The sequence below is a fragment of the Amblyraja radiata genome, chromosome 2, assembly GCF_010909765.2.
Source record: "Amblyraja radiata isolate CabotCenter1 chromosome 2, sAmbRad1.1.pri, whole genome shotgun sequence".
NCBI classification, from domain to species: Eukaryota; Metazoa; Chordata; class Chondrichthyes; order Rajiformes; family Rajidae; genus Amblyraja; species Amblyraja radiata.
In genome coordinates, this window is record NC_045957.1 from 119,576,908 (window position 1) to 119,594,702 (window position 17,795).

A 17,795-nucleotide genomic window follows, 5' to 3' on the forward strand; every position below is an offset into this window, starting at 1 on the left:
CTCATCTCCGTTCTAAATGGCCTCCGTTCTAAACGAACCTGAGGGGTACCTTTATCACACAAAGGGTGGTGGGTGTATGGAACGAGCTGTCAGAGAAGGTAGTTGAGGCTGGGTCTATCCCAACGTTTAAGCAACAGTTAGACAGGTGCATGGATAGGACAGGTTTGGAGGAATGGACCAAACCTGGGCAAATGGGATTAGTTTAGATGAGAGATCTTAGTCAGCATGGACGAGTTGGGCTGAAGGGCCTGTTTCCCTGCTTAGTTTAGTTTAGAGATATAGCATGGAACCAGGCGCTTCGGCCCACCAAGTCCACGCCGACCAGCGATCTCTGCACATTAACCCTATCGTACACGCACACTAGGGACAATTAACATTTATACCAAGCCAATTAACCTACAAACCTGTACGTCTTTGGAGTGTGGGAGGAAACCGAAGATCCCGGAGAAAACTCACGCGGGTCACGGGGAGAATGTACAAACTCCGTACAGACAGCACCCGTAGTCGGGATCGAACCGGGGCCTCTGGCGCTGCAAGCACTGTAAAGGCAGCAACTCTACCGCTGTGCCACCGTGGCCGCCCCAGGCTGCCTGACCCCATGACTCATTCAAGTGAAGTCACAGTCTAGAGTCAGTCGAAGCTCCGTAAGCCTCTCAGAATGCCTGAAAAAACAAAACTCATATTTCTGTTTCCTTCTCTATACACCCGATGATGTAAAAATAGAAACTCTCCAGAAATACGCAGTGGTCTCATAAGCTTCTGGAACAAGCAACATGTTTCAGATGTAGACTGTTCATTAAGGTTTCTGAACTGGATGATGAAGTGAGCAGAATTAGACAAACAAAGTCTGCTTTTGACGTGGATAATTAAGGGAAATGAAAGAAAGTGTTGTGAAGTTGTCAAATGGTTTATAAATCAGCATGAATAAGCAATAAAATAGAAGGGGAATATAGTCCTTAAGATTTTTTTTTAGTCCAGAAATTCGTTTTTTAAAAGTCGAGTTTTTTAAAAGTCGAGTGTATTTCAGTTTAGTTTAGTGTAGAGATACAGCGGGGAAACAGGCCCTTCGGCCCACCGAGTCCGCGCCGACCAGCGATCCCCCGCACATCAACACTATCCGACACACACACTAGGGACAATTTAGCATTTATGCCAAGCCAATTAACCTACAAACCTGCACGTCTTTGGAGTGTGGGAGGAAACCGGAGATCTGGGAGAAAACCCACGCAGGTCACGGGGAGAACGTATAGACCCCGTACAGACAGCACCCGTAGTCGGGATCGAACCCGGGTCTCTGGCGCTGTGAGGCAGCAACTCTGTACGGAGTTTGCACGTTGCATGAGAGGAAACGATCGGGTGGACGCACAGAGTCTTTTACCCAGAGTAGGGGAATCGAGGACCAGAGGACATGGGTTCAAGATGAAGGGAAAAAGATTTAATAGGAATCAGAGGGGTAACTTTTTCACACAGATGGTGGTGGGTGTATAGAACAAGCTGCCAGCGGAGGTAGTTGAGGCTGGGATTATCCTATTGTTTAAGAAACAGTTGGACAGGTACATGGATAGGACAGGTTTGGAGGGATATGGACCAAGCGCAGGCAAGTGGGACTAGTGTAGTTGGGACATTGTTGGCTGGTGTGGGCGAGTTGGGCCGAAGGGCCTGTTTCCACACTGTATCACTCCATGACTCTATGACTCTAAATCCCAGGCAGTCACAGGGAGAACGTGCAAACTCCGTACAGACAGCACCCGTACTCAGGATGGAACTCGGGTCTCTGACGCTGTAAGGCAGCCATTGTGCCCACAGCCCCAGGTTCAATCCCATCATCTGATGCGACACACAGTCAAAGTCTGATTTTAGTGGAATAAAAACATTTACAGTCGGAAATCTGCAATTAATTATTAGACGCTTATTTAAAATACAATAACAGTATTACAGAATAAACACTTGAGGACAAACGTCGCTGGTCATAACCTTCAAGAGCCCCAGATTCCATCGACTATTTTACAATTTGATAAAAATACTTTGACCTCCTTTGTGCATTCTTTATGTAGGGCATATGCTATATAAAAAAAAAAGTTATTTTGTTCCTAGGCACCTTACTTCACATCAGCAAGCATAAAAATGTTGCACAGTGGCACAGCGATAGAGTTGCTGCCTCACAGCGCCAGAGACCCGGGTTTGATCCTGACTACAGGCGCTGTCTGTACGGAGTTTGTACGTTCTCCCCGTGACCAAGTGGGTTTTCCCCGGGTGCTCCGGTTTCCTCCCACACTTCAAATACGTATAAGTTTGTAGGATAATTGACTTAAGTATAATTGTAAATTGTCCCTGTTGTGTGTGTGTAGGATAGCGTTAATGTGCGGGGATTGCTGGTCGGCGCGGACGCGCCTGATGGCCTATTTCCGCGCTGTGGCTCTAAACTAGAGAAGGCTGTAGAGGTCAAGTCAATGGATATTTCTAAGGCAGAGATAGATAGATTCTTGATTAGTACAAGTATCAGGGGTTAGTACAGGTATCAGGGGTCAGGGCTTAGTAGAATAACGGGTAGGTCATTTAGAACGGAGATGAGGAAACACTTTTTCTCACAGAGAGTTGTGAGTCTGTGGCATTCTCTGCCTCAGAGGGCGGTGGAGGCAGGTTCTCTGGAGGCTTTCAAGAGAGAGCAAGATAGGGCTCTTAAAGATAGCGGAGTCAGGGGAAATGGGGAGAAGGCAGGAACGGGGTACTGATTGGGGATGATCAGCCATGATCACATTGAATGGCGGTGCTGGCTCGAAGGGCCGAATGGCCTACTCCTGCACCTATTGTCTATTGTCTATTGTTATGGGGAGAAGGCAGGAGAAAGGGGTTAGGAGGGAGTGATAAATCAGCCATGATTGAACGGGTGGGAGATTGCAACCTTCACATGGTCCACCCTGTTTCAACTAATGCAATCAAGCCGACGTGCACAAACAGAAGATCAAATGGAACAAGTTGTCTTACAACTTTAGACTGTGCACGCCATACGCAAGAAGAAGAATGGCGGAGTAGACTTGATGGGCCGAATGGCCTAATTCTGCTCCAGTCACGTATGAAAAAAAAAATCTAAATGACACCTAAATTTAAACATGATAGTGAATAGTAAGAACCAGGACCTGCAGTTCCTTGTTTCCACAATGTCCAAAAATACATTTTTGTAATGTGTCCCTGTTGTGTGTGTGTGTGTAGATATAGATCAGCTACTGAAATGGGTAGAAAAATGGCCGACTTTAACCCTCACTGAAAGTTGTAACACAACTAAATAGAAACTTTATAGAAACGTACAAAATTCTTAAGGGGTTGGACAGGCTAGATGCAGGAAAATTGTTCCCGATGTTGGGGAAGTCCAGAACAAGGGGTCACAGTTTAAGGATAAGGGGGAAATCTTTTAGGACCGAGATGAGGAAAACATTTTTCACACAGAGAGTGGTGAGTCTCTGGAATTCTCTGCCACAGAAGGTAGTTGAGGCCAGTTCATTGGCTATATTTAAGAGGGAGTTAGATGTGGCCCTTGTGGCTAAAGGGATCAGGGGGTATGGAGAGAAGGCAGGTACAGGATACTGAGTTGGATGATCAGCCATGATCATATTGAATGGCAGTGCAGGCTCGAAGGGCCGAATGGCCTACTCCTGCACCTATTTTCTATGTTTCTATGTTTCTAAAGAAGGCAACGTAAATTGTGATTAGATTGTGCTTTTCATGATCTAAGGATATCCCAAAAACGCCCTCCAGCCAATTTAGTGCTTTGAAATGGCCCAGAAAATGATTGCACAGCGAGTTGCACAAACAGCAATCATGGGCGTGGGACTGACCGGAGGCGATTTTAAAATGGTGGGGTAAATAGTGTGTCTGCTTCTCAGTTCCAGGGACCCTGACTCAATCCTGAGCTTCAAAGCTGTCTGTGTGCACTCTCTGTGACTGAGTGCAGGGGCCTCTTCCGGCTTCTAACACAGAAACACAGAAAAATAGGTGCAGAGTGGGCCTTCGAGCCAGCACCGCCATTCAATATGGTCTCCTTCTTCCATGTCCATCGTCCATGTTTCAAATGTTGACATCGCTGTCGTCGCGCGTCCTGAAAAGGATGCAAGCTTCCAGCGACAATCAGTGGGAGCCGTCACTTGTTGCTATAGATGACGGTGGTAGCAGAATTAGCTCGGGATACTTCCAGTTTCCAGCCCCGCGACGTGGACGCTTCTGCTATGGGGCCATTCAATATGATCTTGGCTGATCATCCACAACCCCGTTCCTGCCTTCTCCCCACATCCCTTGATTCCGTTAGCCCTAAGAGCTAAATCTAACTCTCACTTGAAAACATCCAGTGAATCGGCCTCCACTGCCTTCTGTGGCAGAGAATTCCACAGATTCACAACTCTCTGGGTGAAAAGGGTTTTCCTCATCTCAGTGCTAAATGATCTTCCCCTTATTCTTAAACTGTGACCCCTGGTTCTGGACTCCCCTAAAATCGGGAACATTTCTCCTGCATCTAACCTGTCCAATCCCTTAAGAATTTTATACGTTTCTATAAGATCCCCTCTCATCCTTCTAAACTCCAGTGACCACCAGTCTCCACACGCCTGCATATAAAGTACATTTGCAACTGGCAATCAATAGGCACTCAACATTTGAAAGCATCGTCGATGATCTACTGCATTTAGAGACTAAATAATGTAAAGAATTTAGATTAAACTGTATTGAACTGAAGTATATAGTGTCCCTGGTAAAGAGGGGCCAAGATTTACTGACTTTAATCTACATTTCCTTTCTTTAGTCCAGTTTAGTTTAGAGATGCAGAATTAGGCCATTCGGCCCGTCAAGTGTACTCCGCCATTCAATCATGGCTGATCTATCTCTTCCTCCTAACCCCATTCTCCTGCCTCTCCTCATAACCCCTGACACCCGCACTATTCAAGAATCTATCAATCTCTGCCTTAGAAATATCCATTGACTTGGCCTCCATGGCCTAGTTTTAATTTACTTTAGTTTAGAGATACAGCGTTGAAACAGGCCCTTCGGCCCACCGAGTCTGCGACGACCATTAACACTATCCTACACACACCAGGGACAATTTACATTTATACCAAGCCAACTTCGGTTTCCTCCCACACTCCAAAGACGTAGGTTAATGGGCTTGGTGTAAATGTAAAATTGTCTCTTGCGCATGCTAGTGTGCGGGGGTCGCTGGTCATAGACATATAGAAACATAGAATTTTTTTTTCTCTCTCATTCTATCTATATAAAAAAAACTAGAAGCAGAATCAATCCACAATTGAAAATTTTAATAATGTATGATTGATGTACATGAAAAGTTTTTACTATAATATGTAACTATATTTTACCATCACATGTTTGCTTCTAATAAAAATATTATTAAAAAAAAAAAGAAACATAGATAATAGGTGCAGGAGGAGGCCATTCGACCCTTCGAGCCAGCACTGCCATTCATTGCGATCATGGCTGATCGTCCCCAATCAATAACCCGTGCCTGCCTTCTCCCCATATCCCTTGATTCCATTAGCCCCTAGAGCTCTAGCTAACTCTCTCTGTGGCAGGGAATTCAACAAATTCACAACTCTCTGGGTGAAAAAGTTTTTTCTCACCTCAGTCTTAAATGGCCTCCCCTTTATTCTAAGACTGTGGCCCCTGGTTCTGGACTCGCCCAACATTGGGAACATTTTTCCTGCATCTAGCTTGTCCAGTCCTTTTATAATTTTATATGTTTCTATAAGATCGCCCCTCATCCTTCTAAACCGTCTCATCCTCCTGGTCGGTGCGGACTCCTGGGCTGAAGGGCCTGTATCCGTGCTGTCTAGCTAAACTAAGCTAAAAAAAGTTATGATGATCAAGGAAAGGTACCCGGTTCTCTTTTCAACAGGAAATATTTTTTCAATATCATTCAGAGTTACCGTTTGTCAGTTATTTAGTGAAAACTATCGACTCAGGATGAGGAAGTCAATATTCGCAACTCAAACCACAACATCCTTCGCTGGCTTTATCCATCAAATAGTTAATACGACACTAAAACGCTAATAGATAACCTGGCATGTTGAGACATCGGTGACGTGGACCCGAACATTGTCGATATTTCTTTCCCACTCCCCTTATTGTCTGCAGAATGGCACAGACGGCTGTGGAGGCCAAGCCAATGGATATTTCTACGGCTGAGATAGATTCTTGATCAGTACGGGTGCCAGGGGCTACGGGGAGAAGGCAGGAGAATGGGGTTGAGGGGGAGAGATAGATCAGCCATGATTGAATGGCGGAGTAGACTTGATGGGGCCAAATGGCCTAATTCTTCTCCTATCCCTTATGACCATATGACTATATACAGAACAAGATGGCCGCTGAGTGGCCTTAAAAGATCCTTTGGCCCCATTAGAAGAAGTCATCTCCCCCAGGTCTTGCCAGTATTTATTGGTGGGGCCGAATGGCTCCTATGACTTATGAACATGAACATTAAGGTTCGGAACCCTTCTTCAAACCCTGTATCCACCTTTTCACTTGCACCTCCTCCAACCTCATCCACTGTGTCCATTGTTCTCGGTGTGGGCTCCTATCTAATGGCGAGACCAAGCGCAGGCTGGCCGATCGATTCGCTGAACACCTCCGCTCAGTCCCCCTTGGCCTACGTGATCTCCTGGTTGCCAAACACTTTTAACAACCCCCCCCCTCTCCCCCCCCCCTCCCCCCCCCCCCCTTCCCATTCCCACAGTGACCTTTCTGTCCTGGGGCTCCTCCACTGTCAGAGTGAGGCCCAGCGCAATTTGAAGGAACAGCGCCTCAGTACTCCATTTACACCTCACGCTGCCTCGGCAAGGCCAGCAGCATAATCAATAATGGATGAGTTGCACCCCGGCCACTCCCTCTTCTCCCCTCTCGCATCAGGCAAGAGGTACAGAAGTGTGAAAACGCACACCTCCAGATTCAGGGACAGTTTCTTCCCAGCTGTTATCAAGCAACTGAATCATCCTACCACAACCAGAGAGCAGTCCTGAATAGACAATAGACAATAGGTGCAGGAGTAGGCCATTTGGCCCTTCAAGCCAACACAGCCATTCACTGTGATCATGGTTGAACCACTATCTACCTCATTGGTGACCCTCGGACTATCTTTGATCAGACTTTATCTTGCACTAAACGCTATTCACATTATTCCATATGTCATGTATCTGTACACAGTGGACGGCTTGATTGTAATCATGTGTAGTCTTTCCACTGACTGATTAGCACGCAACACTGTACACGTGACAATAAACAAAACTAAACTGAAGCTACATCGACAACTGCATCAGGGCCGCATCCTGCATCTGTTAACTTCCATTGACTTCCACCCTGCCGTCATATTCACTTGGATCATCTCTGACTCCTCTCTCCCCTTTCTTGATCTCTCTGTCTCCTTCACATGTAACCATCGCTTGACATCTACTATAAATCCACTGACTACCACAGTTATCTGGGCGTCACGGCGGCGCAGCGGTAGAGTTGCTGCCTCACAGTGCCAGAGACCCAGGTTCCATCCTAACTTTGGGCGCAGTCTGTACGGGGTTTGTACGTTCTCCGGGTGCTCCGGTTTCCTCCCGCGCTCCAAAGATGTACAGGTTTGTGGTTTAATTGACTTTGGTATAAACTGAAAATTGTCCCTAGTGTGTAGGATCGTGCTGGAGTATGGGGTGATCGCTGGTCGGTGCAGACCCGGTGGGCCGAAGGGCCTGTTTCCGCGCTGTCTCTCTAAAGGCTAAAGTGAAGTGTAAAGGGTAGACCAGGCAAGGCCTGCTGGATCCGCCAAGGCCTGCTGGATCTCCCGGTTGCCAAACACTTTAAGTCCCCCTCCCATTCCCAAACTGGCCATTCTCTCCTGGGCCTCCTCCATTGTCAGAGTGAAGCCACATGGAAACTGGAGGAACAGTACCTCGGCAGCTTCCACCCCAGCGGTATGGTATGAATATTGATGGCGGAGGTGTCACTGTAGGATAGAACTGCAGATGCTGGCTTCAACCGAAGATGGACACAAAATGCTGGAGCAACACAGAGGGACAGGCAGTCAACTCTGAGGAAGGGTCTCGACCCAAAACGTCACCCATTCCTTCTATCCAGAGATACTGCCTGAGTTACTCCAGCATCTTGTGTCTTGGGGATGTATATTGACTTCTCTAAGCCTTGCTTTCCCTCTCTCTCCGTCTCTCCCCCATCCTGGTTCTCCGACTAGTTCTCCTGATTAGATTTTACTGATTGTAAACATGTTCATGATGTTGGGGGAGTCCAGAACCAGGGGCCACAGTTTAAGAATAAGGGGTAAGCCATTTAGAACGGAGATGAAAGAAACACTTTTTCACACAGAGAGTTGTGAATCTGTGGAATTCTCTGCCTCAGAGGGTGGTGGAGGCAGGTTTTGCGGATGCTTTCAAGAGAGAGCTAGATAGGGACCTTAAAGATAGTGGAGTCGGGATATGAGGAGAAGGCAGGAACGGGGTACTGATTGGGGACGATCAGCCATGATCACATTGAATGACGGTGCTGGCTCGAAGGGCCAAATGGCCTACTCCTGCACTTATTGTCTATTGTTCTATTAAATTTTTTTCCCCTTAAACCTAACTCCTCAGGTCATCGATTCCCCTACTTTGGCCAAGAGACTCCGTGCAGCCACCTGATCTATTCCTCTCATACACCTCTATAATACAATATAATACAATACAATACAATACAATACAATACAATACAATACAATACAATACAATACAATACGGTTTATTTGTCACATTGCACAAAAAGTGCAAGTGAAATGGATATGTCAGCAGCGATACAATGATAAAGAGCACACACAAAAACACAATAAAAATTTCACATAAACAACACCCCTGACATCACCCCTAACATAAGATCACCCCTCACCCTCCTGCGCTCCAAGGAGCAGAGTCCCAGCCTCAAATCACATTGAATGGCGGTGCTGGCTCGAAGGGCCGAATGGCCTACTCCTGCACCTATTGTCTATTGTCTATTGTACACCTCGTTGTCACGTTCCCCTCAGCTCACAATGATCCTTTCTACATTTCCTTGACCATCGTCTGCTTTGATCTGTCATTTTCACACCTTACCCGACCCAATATCTCCATTCTCCCTCTCGCTGTATTTCGCTTTTGTCAACTTTTAACCACAGGATGTAATGGATCTTGGCCACCAAAAACATTCACCATCTGCTGCCTGTGCTCATAAAACCAGTTTCACCAGAACATTTGTAAGTCCATACCTCTTGTGATAGCAAGGGTGTTATTAACTTACGCAAGGGATAATTTTGCTCACGTTCATTTCTGACAGGATTCCCAACGAATGGTGTCAAGTAGAGGTTAGTTTAGTGTAGAGATATAGGGCGGAAACAGGCCCTTCGGCCCACCGGGTCCACACCGACCAACGATCCCCGCACATTTGTCACATAGAGAGTTGTGAGTCTGTGGAATTCTCTGCCTCAGAGGGCGGTGGAGGCAGGTTCTCTGGATACTTTCAAGAAAGAGCTAGATAGGGCTCTTAAAGATAGCGGAGTCAGGGGATATGGGGAAAAGGCAGGAACGGGGTACTGATTGGGGACGATCAGCCATGATCACATTGAATGACGGAGCTGGCTCGAAGGGCCAAATGGCCTACTCCTGCACTTATTGTCTATTGTTCTATTAAATTTTTTTCCCCTTAAACCTAACTCCTCAGGTCCTCGATTCCCCTACTTTGGCCAAGAGAATCCGTGCAGCCACCCGATCTATTCCTCTCATACACCTCTATAATACAATACAATACAATACAATACAATACAATACGGTTTATTTGTCACATTGCACAAAAAGTGCAAGTGAAATGGATATGTCAGGGATGACAGAAGGCACAATGGGCTAAGTGTTATGTGTTCGGCTGGCAACCGGAAGGTAGCCGGTTCGAATCCCGCTTGGAGTGCATACTGTCGTTGTGTCCTTGGGCAAGACACTTCACCCACCTTTGCCTGTGTGTGAATGTGTGTGAGTGACTGGTGGTGGTCGGAGGGGCCGTAGGCGCAGATTGGCAGCCACGCTTCCGTCAGTCTGCCCCAGGGCAGCTGTGGCTACAGAAGTAGCGTACCACCACCGAGTGTGACTGAGGAGTGAATGAATAATACGATGTAAAGCGCCTTGAGTATTAGAAAGGCGCTATATAAATCCCATCCATTATTGTTATTATTATATGTCAGCAGCGATACAATGATAAAGAGCACACACAAAAACACAATAAAAATTTAACATAAACATCACCCCTGACATCACCCCTAACATAAGATCACCCCTCACCCTCCTGCGCTCCAAGGAGCAGAGTCCCAGCCTCAAATCACATTGAATGGCGATGCTGGCTCAAAGGGCCGAATGGCCTACTCCTGCACCTATTGTCTATTGTCTATTGTACACCTCGTTGTCACGTTCCCCTCAGCTCACAATGATCCTTTCTACATTTCCTTGACCATCGTCTGCTTTGATCTGTCATTTTCACACCTTACCCGACCCCATATCTCCATTCTCCCTCTCGCTGTATTTCGCTTTTGTCAACTTTTAACCACAGGATGTAATGGATCTTGGTCACCAAAAACATTCACCATCTGCTGCCTGTGCTCATAAAACCAGTTTCACCAGAACATTTGTAAGTCCATACCTCTTGTGATAGCAAGGGTGTTATTAACTTACGCAAGGGAGAATTTTGCTCACGTTCATTTCTGACAGGATTCCCAACGAATGGTGTCAAGTAGAGGTTAGTTTAGTGTAGAGATATAGGGCGGAAACAGGCCCTTCGGCCCACCGGGTCCACACCGACCAACGATCCCCGCACATTTGTCACATAGAGAGTTGTGAGTCTGTGGAATTCTCTGCCTCAGAGGGCGGTGGAGGCCGGTTCTCTGGATACTTTCAAGAGAGCTAGATAGGGCTCTTAAAGATAGCGGAGTCAAGGGATATGGGGAGAAGGCAGGAACGGGGTACTGATTGGGGATGATCAGCCATGATCACATTGAATGACGGTGCTGGCTCAAAGGGCCGAATGGCCACCTCCTGCACCTATTGTCTATTGTTTATTAACACTATCCTACACCCGCTAGGGACAATTTTTACATTTACCAAGCCAATTAAATTACAAACCTGTACGTCTTTGGAGTGTGGGAGGAAACTGGAGATCTCGGAGAAACACCACGCAGGTCAAAGGGAGAACGTACAAACTCCGTACAGACGTAGTCGGGATCGAACCCGGGTCTCCGACGCTGCATTCACTGTAAGGAAGCAACTCTACCGCTGCGCCACCGTGCCAACCCTAAGTTATATGGAGAGAATGTTTCCACTAGTGAGAGAGTCGAGCAACAGAGGCCACAGCCTCAGAATAAAAGGACGTAATCAAATTCATTAGTGTAGTTTAGTTTCCTTTTGTAAAGGTACAGCGTGGAAACAGGCCCTTCGGCCCACTGAGTCTGTACCGAGATCAGTTAGGCACCCAGAATCCCTTGCCCAGGAGGGGAATCGAGATCTGGAGGACGTAGGTTTAAGGTGAGGGGGGAAAGATTTAATAGGAAAACGAGGGGAAACATTTTCATCGCAAGGGTGGTGGGTGTATGGAACGAGCTGCCCGAGGAAGTAGTTGAGGCAGGGACTACCCTAAACATTTAAGAAACATTTGGACAGGTACATGGATAGGGCAGGTTTAGAGGGATATTGGCCAAGCGCAGGCAGGTGGGACTAATGTAGATGGGACATGTTGGCCGGTGTGGGCAAGTTGGGCCGAACGGCCTGTTTTAACACTCTATGACTCTTGAGTCATCCCACCACAACCGGAGAGCAGTACTGAACTACTATCTAACTCATTGGTGATCCTTGGACTATCCTTGTTTAAGAATCTTGTCTATCCTTGTCTACCTTGGACTATCCTTGATTGGACTTTACTGGCTTTACCTTGCACTAAACGTTATTCACTTATCATGTATCTGTACACTGCGAATGGCTCGATTGTAATCATGTATTGTCTTTCCGCTGACTGGTTAGCACGCAACAAAAAGATTCTCACTGTGTCTCGGTACACGTGACAATAAACTAAACTGAAACTGACTCTATGACATTCCTTTAGGAAGGAGATTAGGAGGAATTTGTTTAGTCAGAGGGTGGTGAATCTGTGGAATTCTTTGACACGGGCGGCTGTGGAGGCCAAGTCAATGGGTATTTTTAAGGCAGAGATAGATAGATTCTTGATTAGACAATAGACAATAGGTGCAGGAGTGGGCCATTCGGCCCTTCAAGCCAGCACCGCCATTCAATGTGATCATGGCTGATCATCCACAATCAGTATGACTAGTGCAGATTAGTACGGGTGTCAGGGGTTATGGGGAGAAGGCAGGAGAATGGGGTGAGGAGGGAGGGATAGATCAGCCGTGATTGAATTGCAGAGAAGCCCTGATGGGCCGAATGGCCGAATTCTACTCCTATCACTTGCGACCTTATGACCACATTGTTCGCGTTATGAAGGCGTTACCCCTCAGGGCTACACAACTTGTCACTATACATTCAACAAGCCACAAGCTGAGCTCTTGTCAAAACACAGTGCGTCACTGGCTGCAACAATGAGAAGCATCAAGTGAGATAATATAGCCCACAACAGCTAGATGACCAGCAGCTAATCCAGTAACCAGATCACACTTTGCAATTCATATTCTACAGGAAATCCTGCCTAGTCCCGTTGACCCAATTTGTTCCTGACTCAGATATTCTTTAGTTTAATTCTTTCATTTCCGCTGACCAGTCTGAAGAAGGGTCTCACCCCGAAACGTCACCCATTCCTTCTCTCCAGAGATGCTGCCTGTCCCGCATGTTGTGCCTATCCTTGGTTTAAACCAGCATCTGCAGTTCCTTCCGAGGCTTTATTGGTTGAGTTTATTGGTTGAGTTGCGAGATTCAGCGTGGGAAAGGATGGTGGGTGTACGGAACGAGCTGCCGGAGGAGGTAGTTGAGGCAGGGACTATAACAACATTTAAAAATAATTTAGACAAATACATGCATAGGACGGGTTTAGAGGGCTGTGGGCCAAATACAGCAGGTGTAGGGTTGCCAACTCTCCCGTATTAGCTAAATTGGTTTGTCCCGTATGGGACCGCCCTTGTCCCATATTTGACTGCTAATACTCGGGTCGAGGGGACTGTCAGGTTGAGCGCCGCGTCCAGCCCCGCCTCGCCCGTACCCGACGTAGTGCAGCCCATGGAGTGCAGCAGCAGCAGCAGCAGCAGCAGCAGCAGCAGCGCCTCGCCCGTGGCCACGTCGGTCGGTCGGCAGCCCGGCCAGCTGTCCGACCTTCGGACCTTCGCTTACCGCCGACACCACCACCACCCCTTCTTCTCATGGTCGATCATCGGTTCATGAGTTGGATGGGGCGCCGGACTTTGCGTGCAGCAGAACACCAAGCCCAGCCGGCGGGCCAGCTGAGGAGTTTTGGCCCGGGCCGCGCGACGTCGCCCGCTAAGTCCGGCGCCCGGGCCAAAACACCTCAGCTGGCCCCACCGGCTGGGCTTGGTGTGCAGTCTAGCACCCGGGGCCAACTCATCATTCACCCAGCCACGGCCGAGTCGGTCAACGAATTGCCATCAGGAATTTGTCCCGTATATTTGACCTTTTGTCCCTTATTTGGGAGTGAGAACGTTGGCAACCCTACCCAGGTGGGACTAGTGCAGATGGGGCATCTTGGTCGGCATGGGCTAGTAGGGCCGAAGGGCCTGTTTCCATGTTGTATGACACCATCATATGTTCATACGTCATATGTGCAAGTCAAGTCTACTCCGCCATTCAAAGAATTCCACAGATTCACCACCCTCTGACTAAAGATACTTCTCCTCATCTCCTTCCTAAAAGCACGTCCTTTAATTTTTAGGCTATGACCTCGCTATGACCTCCGCTCCTAGATTCTCCCACTAGTGGAAACATCCTCTCCACATCCACTCTATCCAGGCATTTCACTATTCTGTAGGTTTGCAACCCCCTCCCCCCCCGCCATTCTTTTTAAACTCCAGTGATTACAGGCCCAGTGCCGACAAACGCTCATCATAGGTTAACCTACTCATCCTGGGATCATTCTTGTAAACCTCCTCTGGATTCTCTCCAGAGCCAGCACATGCTACCCATAATAGGACTGCTTTACGGAAACTGACTGAGGAAATACGATCATTCTGTCTGTCTGTCAGTTGTCAGAGGCAGTAGACAGGGTCACCAGTCAGATAATTATAGGGTCTTGCATGGAGCCAGCCCCTTTAGGCCCAAGATAGACACAAAATGCTGGAGTAACTCAGCGGGTCAGGCAGCATCTCTGGAGAAAAGGAATAGGTGACGTTTCGAGTCGAGACCCTTCGTCAGATGATACTCCAGCTTTTTTTGTCCATCCTCGGCTTAAACCAGCATCTGCAGTTCGTTCCTCCACATCCATTCAGCCCAACTTGCCCACACCGACCAACATGTCCCAGCTACAAGAGTCCCACCTGCTGGCGTTTGGCCCATATCCCTCTAAGCCTGTCCTATGCATGTACCTGTCGAAATGTTTCCTGAACGTTGCGATAGTCCCTGCCTCAATGGTGGCCCAGCGGTAGAGTTGCTGCCTTACAGCGAATGCAGCGGTGGAGTCCCGGGTTCGATCCCGACTGCTTGTGCTGTCTGCACGGAGTTTGTACGTTCTCCCCGTGACCTGCGTGAGTTTTCTCCGAGATGTTCGGTTTCCACTACAGAAGGTAGTTGAGGCCAGTTCATTGACTATATTTAAGAGGGAGTTAGATGTGGCCCTTGTGGCTAAAGGTATCAGGGGGTATGAAGAGAAGGCAGGTACAGGATACTGAGTTGGATGATCAGCCATGATCATATTGAATGGTGGTGCAGGCTCGAAGGGCCGAATGGCCTACTCCTGAATCTATTTTCTATGTTTCTATGTTTTCCTCCCACATTCCAGGTTTTTAGGTTAATTGGCTTGGTAAATATAAAAATTGTCCCTAGCGGGTGTAGGATAGTGATAATGTTCAGGGATCGCTGTTCGGCATGGACCCGGTGGAGCGAAGGGCCTGTTTCCGTGCTGTATCTTTAAACTAATTTTTTTTTAAACTACCTCCTCCAGCAGCTATTTCTCTCATGATTTTGTACACCTCTATAAGATCACTCCTCATCCTCCTGCCCTCCAAGGTTGCGCAGACCCAGCCTGCGCAACCTCTCCCTATAGCTCAGGCCTGCATCCTGACACCATCCCTATAAATCTTCTCTGCACCCTTTTCCAGCTTGACAACATCTTTCCCATAACATGGTGCCCAAAACTGAACACAATACTCTAAATGCGGCCTCATGATAAAGGGAATAACGTGAATAACATTTAGTGCAAGATAAAGTCCGATCAAAGATAGACTGAGCGTCTCCAATGAGGTAGATAGTAGATCAGGAACGCTCTCCAGTTGGTGGTACGATGGTTCAGTTGCCTGATAACAGCTGGGATCTGGGTGGTGTGCGTTTTCACACTTCTGTACCTCTTACCCGATGGGAGAGGGGAGAAGAGGGAGCGGCCAGGGTGAGACTGGTCCTTGATTATGTTGCTGGCCTTGCCGAGGTAGCGTGAGGTACTTTGTATCTTTCAATGTGAGATGTAGTTACAGTTGCTATGTAAATATTAGGGCAATTAATTTGTGCACACTACAGTCCCTGGAGATGCAAATTAGTAATAAATGCACAGGCTGTTTGTGGTGAAGTTGGTTGAGGAATAAATACTGGCAAGACCTTGGGGAGATGACTTCTTCTAAAGGAGCAAAGGATCTTTTAAGGCCACTCAGCAGCCATCTTGTTCCTTATACAGTCATAAGGTCATAAGGGATAGGAGCAGAATTAGGCCATTCGGCCTATCAAGTCTACTCCGCCATTCAATCATGGCTGATCTATCTCTCCCTCCTAACCCCATTCACCTGCCTTCTCCCCATAACCCCTGACACCCGTACTAATCAAAAGAATATGTTAATCTCTGCAGTAAAAATATCCACTGACTTGGCCTCCACAGCCTTCTGTGGCAATTAATTCCACAGATTCGCCACCCTCTGACTGAAGAAATTCCTCCCCATCTCCTTCCAAAAGGAACGTCCTTTAATTCTGAGGCTACGACCTCTAGTTCTACACTCTCCCACTAGTGGAAACATCCTCTCCACATCCACTCTATCCAGGCCTTTCACTATTCGGTACGTTTCAATGAGGTCCCCCCTCATTCTTCTAAACTCCAGTGAGTACAGGCCCGGGGCCGTCAAAGTCACAAAATGCTGGAGCAACTCAGCGGGACAGGCAGCACCTCTGCAGAGAAATAATGGCTGATGATTCAGAGACATGGAAGGGTAAGGTGTGAAAACGACAGATCAAATGCAAAAGGGGACGTTGATCAAAGAAAATGTAGGATGGATCATTGTTAGCTGAGGAGAAGGTGACAACGAGGCGTACAATCAGTAATATTTAAGCAGGAGGACAGTGGAACTAGCCGGAGATTATTAGTCAGTGAAACTAGTTGGTGGTTCTTTCATAAAATGGATGCTACGTAGGGGGGAGATTCATAGAGTCATACAGCGCGGAACCAGGCCTTTCGGTCCAACATGCCCACGCTGAACAACTGCCCACACCACCAGTCCCACCTGCCTGTGTTTGGCCCATTGTGGGGATATGGAGAAGGGTCTCGACCCGAAACGTCGCCCATTCTTTCTCTCCTGAGATGCTGCCTCACCTGCTGAGTTACTCCAGCATTTTGTGTCTACCGTGGGTTTACGGAACAAGGTACCAGAGCATAGTTAGGGTGCCACGGTGGAGCAGCAGTGGAGCGCATTACAGCGCCAGATCCCGACTAAGCTGCCCCGTATGGCCCATATCCCTCTAAACCTGCCCTATCCCATGTAGCTGTCCAAATGTCCTTTAAATGTTGTAATAGTCCCAGCCTCAACTACCTCCTCTGGCAGCTCATTCCATACACCCACCATCCTTTGTGTGAAAAAGTTACCACTCAGGTTCCTATTAAATCTTCCCCCCTCCCCCCCCCACCCCCTCACCTTAAACATGTCCCCTGGTTCTTGATTCCCCTTATCTAGGTTAAAGACTCTTTGCATCAATTCTATCTAGTCCCCTCGTGATCTAATAACCTGTATCAGATCACCCCGCATCCTCCTGTGCTCCTAGGAATAGAGTCCCAGCCTACTCAACCTCTCCCTATAGCTCAGACCATCGAGTCCTGGCAACGTCCTCACGAAGAAAGATATTTAAAGGAGAACCATCTGTAAAGGTTAATTTTGCAAATGCTGTCTTAATGTACATTGTGTTTAGTCAATAGTGCTTTATTGGTCACAGATGTAACTGCACAGTGAAATTCATTTTGCCATGTTTTGGCGCCATGCAGTTGTACAGGGCCCTAGTGAGACCACACCTGGAGTATTGTGTGCAGTTTTGGTCCCCTAATTTGAGGAAGGACATTCTTGCTATTGAGGGAGTGCAGCGTAGGTTTACAAGGTTAGTTCCCGGGATGGCGGGACTGTCATATGCTGAGAGAATGGAGCAGCTGGGCTTGTACACTCTGGAGTTTAGAAGGATGAGAGGGTATCTTATTGAAACATATAAGATTGTTAAGCGTTTGGACACGCTAGAGGCAGGGAACATGTTCCCGTTGTTGGGGGAGTCCAGAACCAGGGGCCACAGTTTAAGAATAAGGGGTAAGCCATTTAACACGGAAATGAGGAAACACTTTTTCTCACAGAGTGGTGAGTG

The 17,795-nt window shown here is 47.5% G+C and overlaps 1 protein-coding gene across 2 annotated transcripts in view; it reads left to right on the top strand.

The window, feature by feature from the left end:
* Positions 1 to 17,795, top strand: part of gfod1 (glucose-fructose oxidoreductase domain containing 1) — a 61,610-nt gene that overhangs the window by 28,436 nt on the left and 15,379 nt on the right. Inside the window, exons 1-2 of one of the 2 annotated variants that reach the window (XM_033014449.1) lie at positions 12,594 to 12,599; positions 14,621 to 14,622. The exons of the other annotated variant lie outside the window; for it this stretch is intronic. The gene's annotated coding sequence lies outside the window, so the exon portion shown is untranslated. Of the gene's footprint in view, positions 1 to 12,593; positions 12,600 to 14,620; positions 14,623 to 17,795 lie in introns of those variants that run through there. 2 annotated transcript variants of the gene reach the window in all.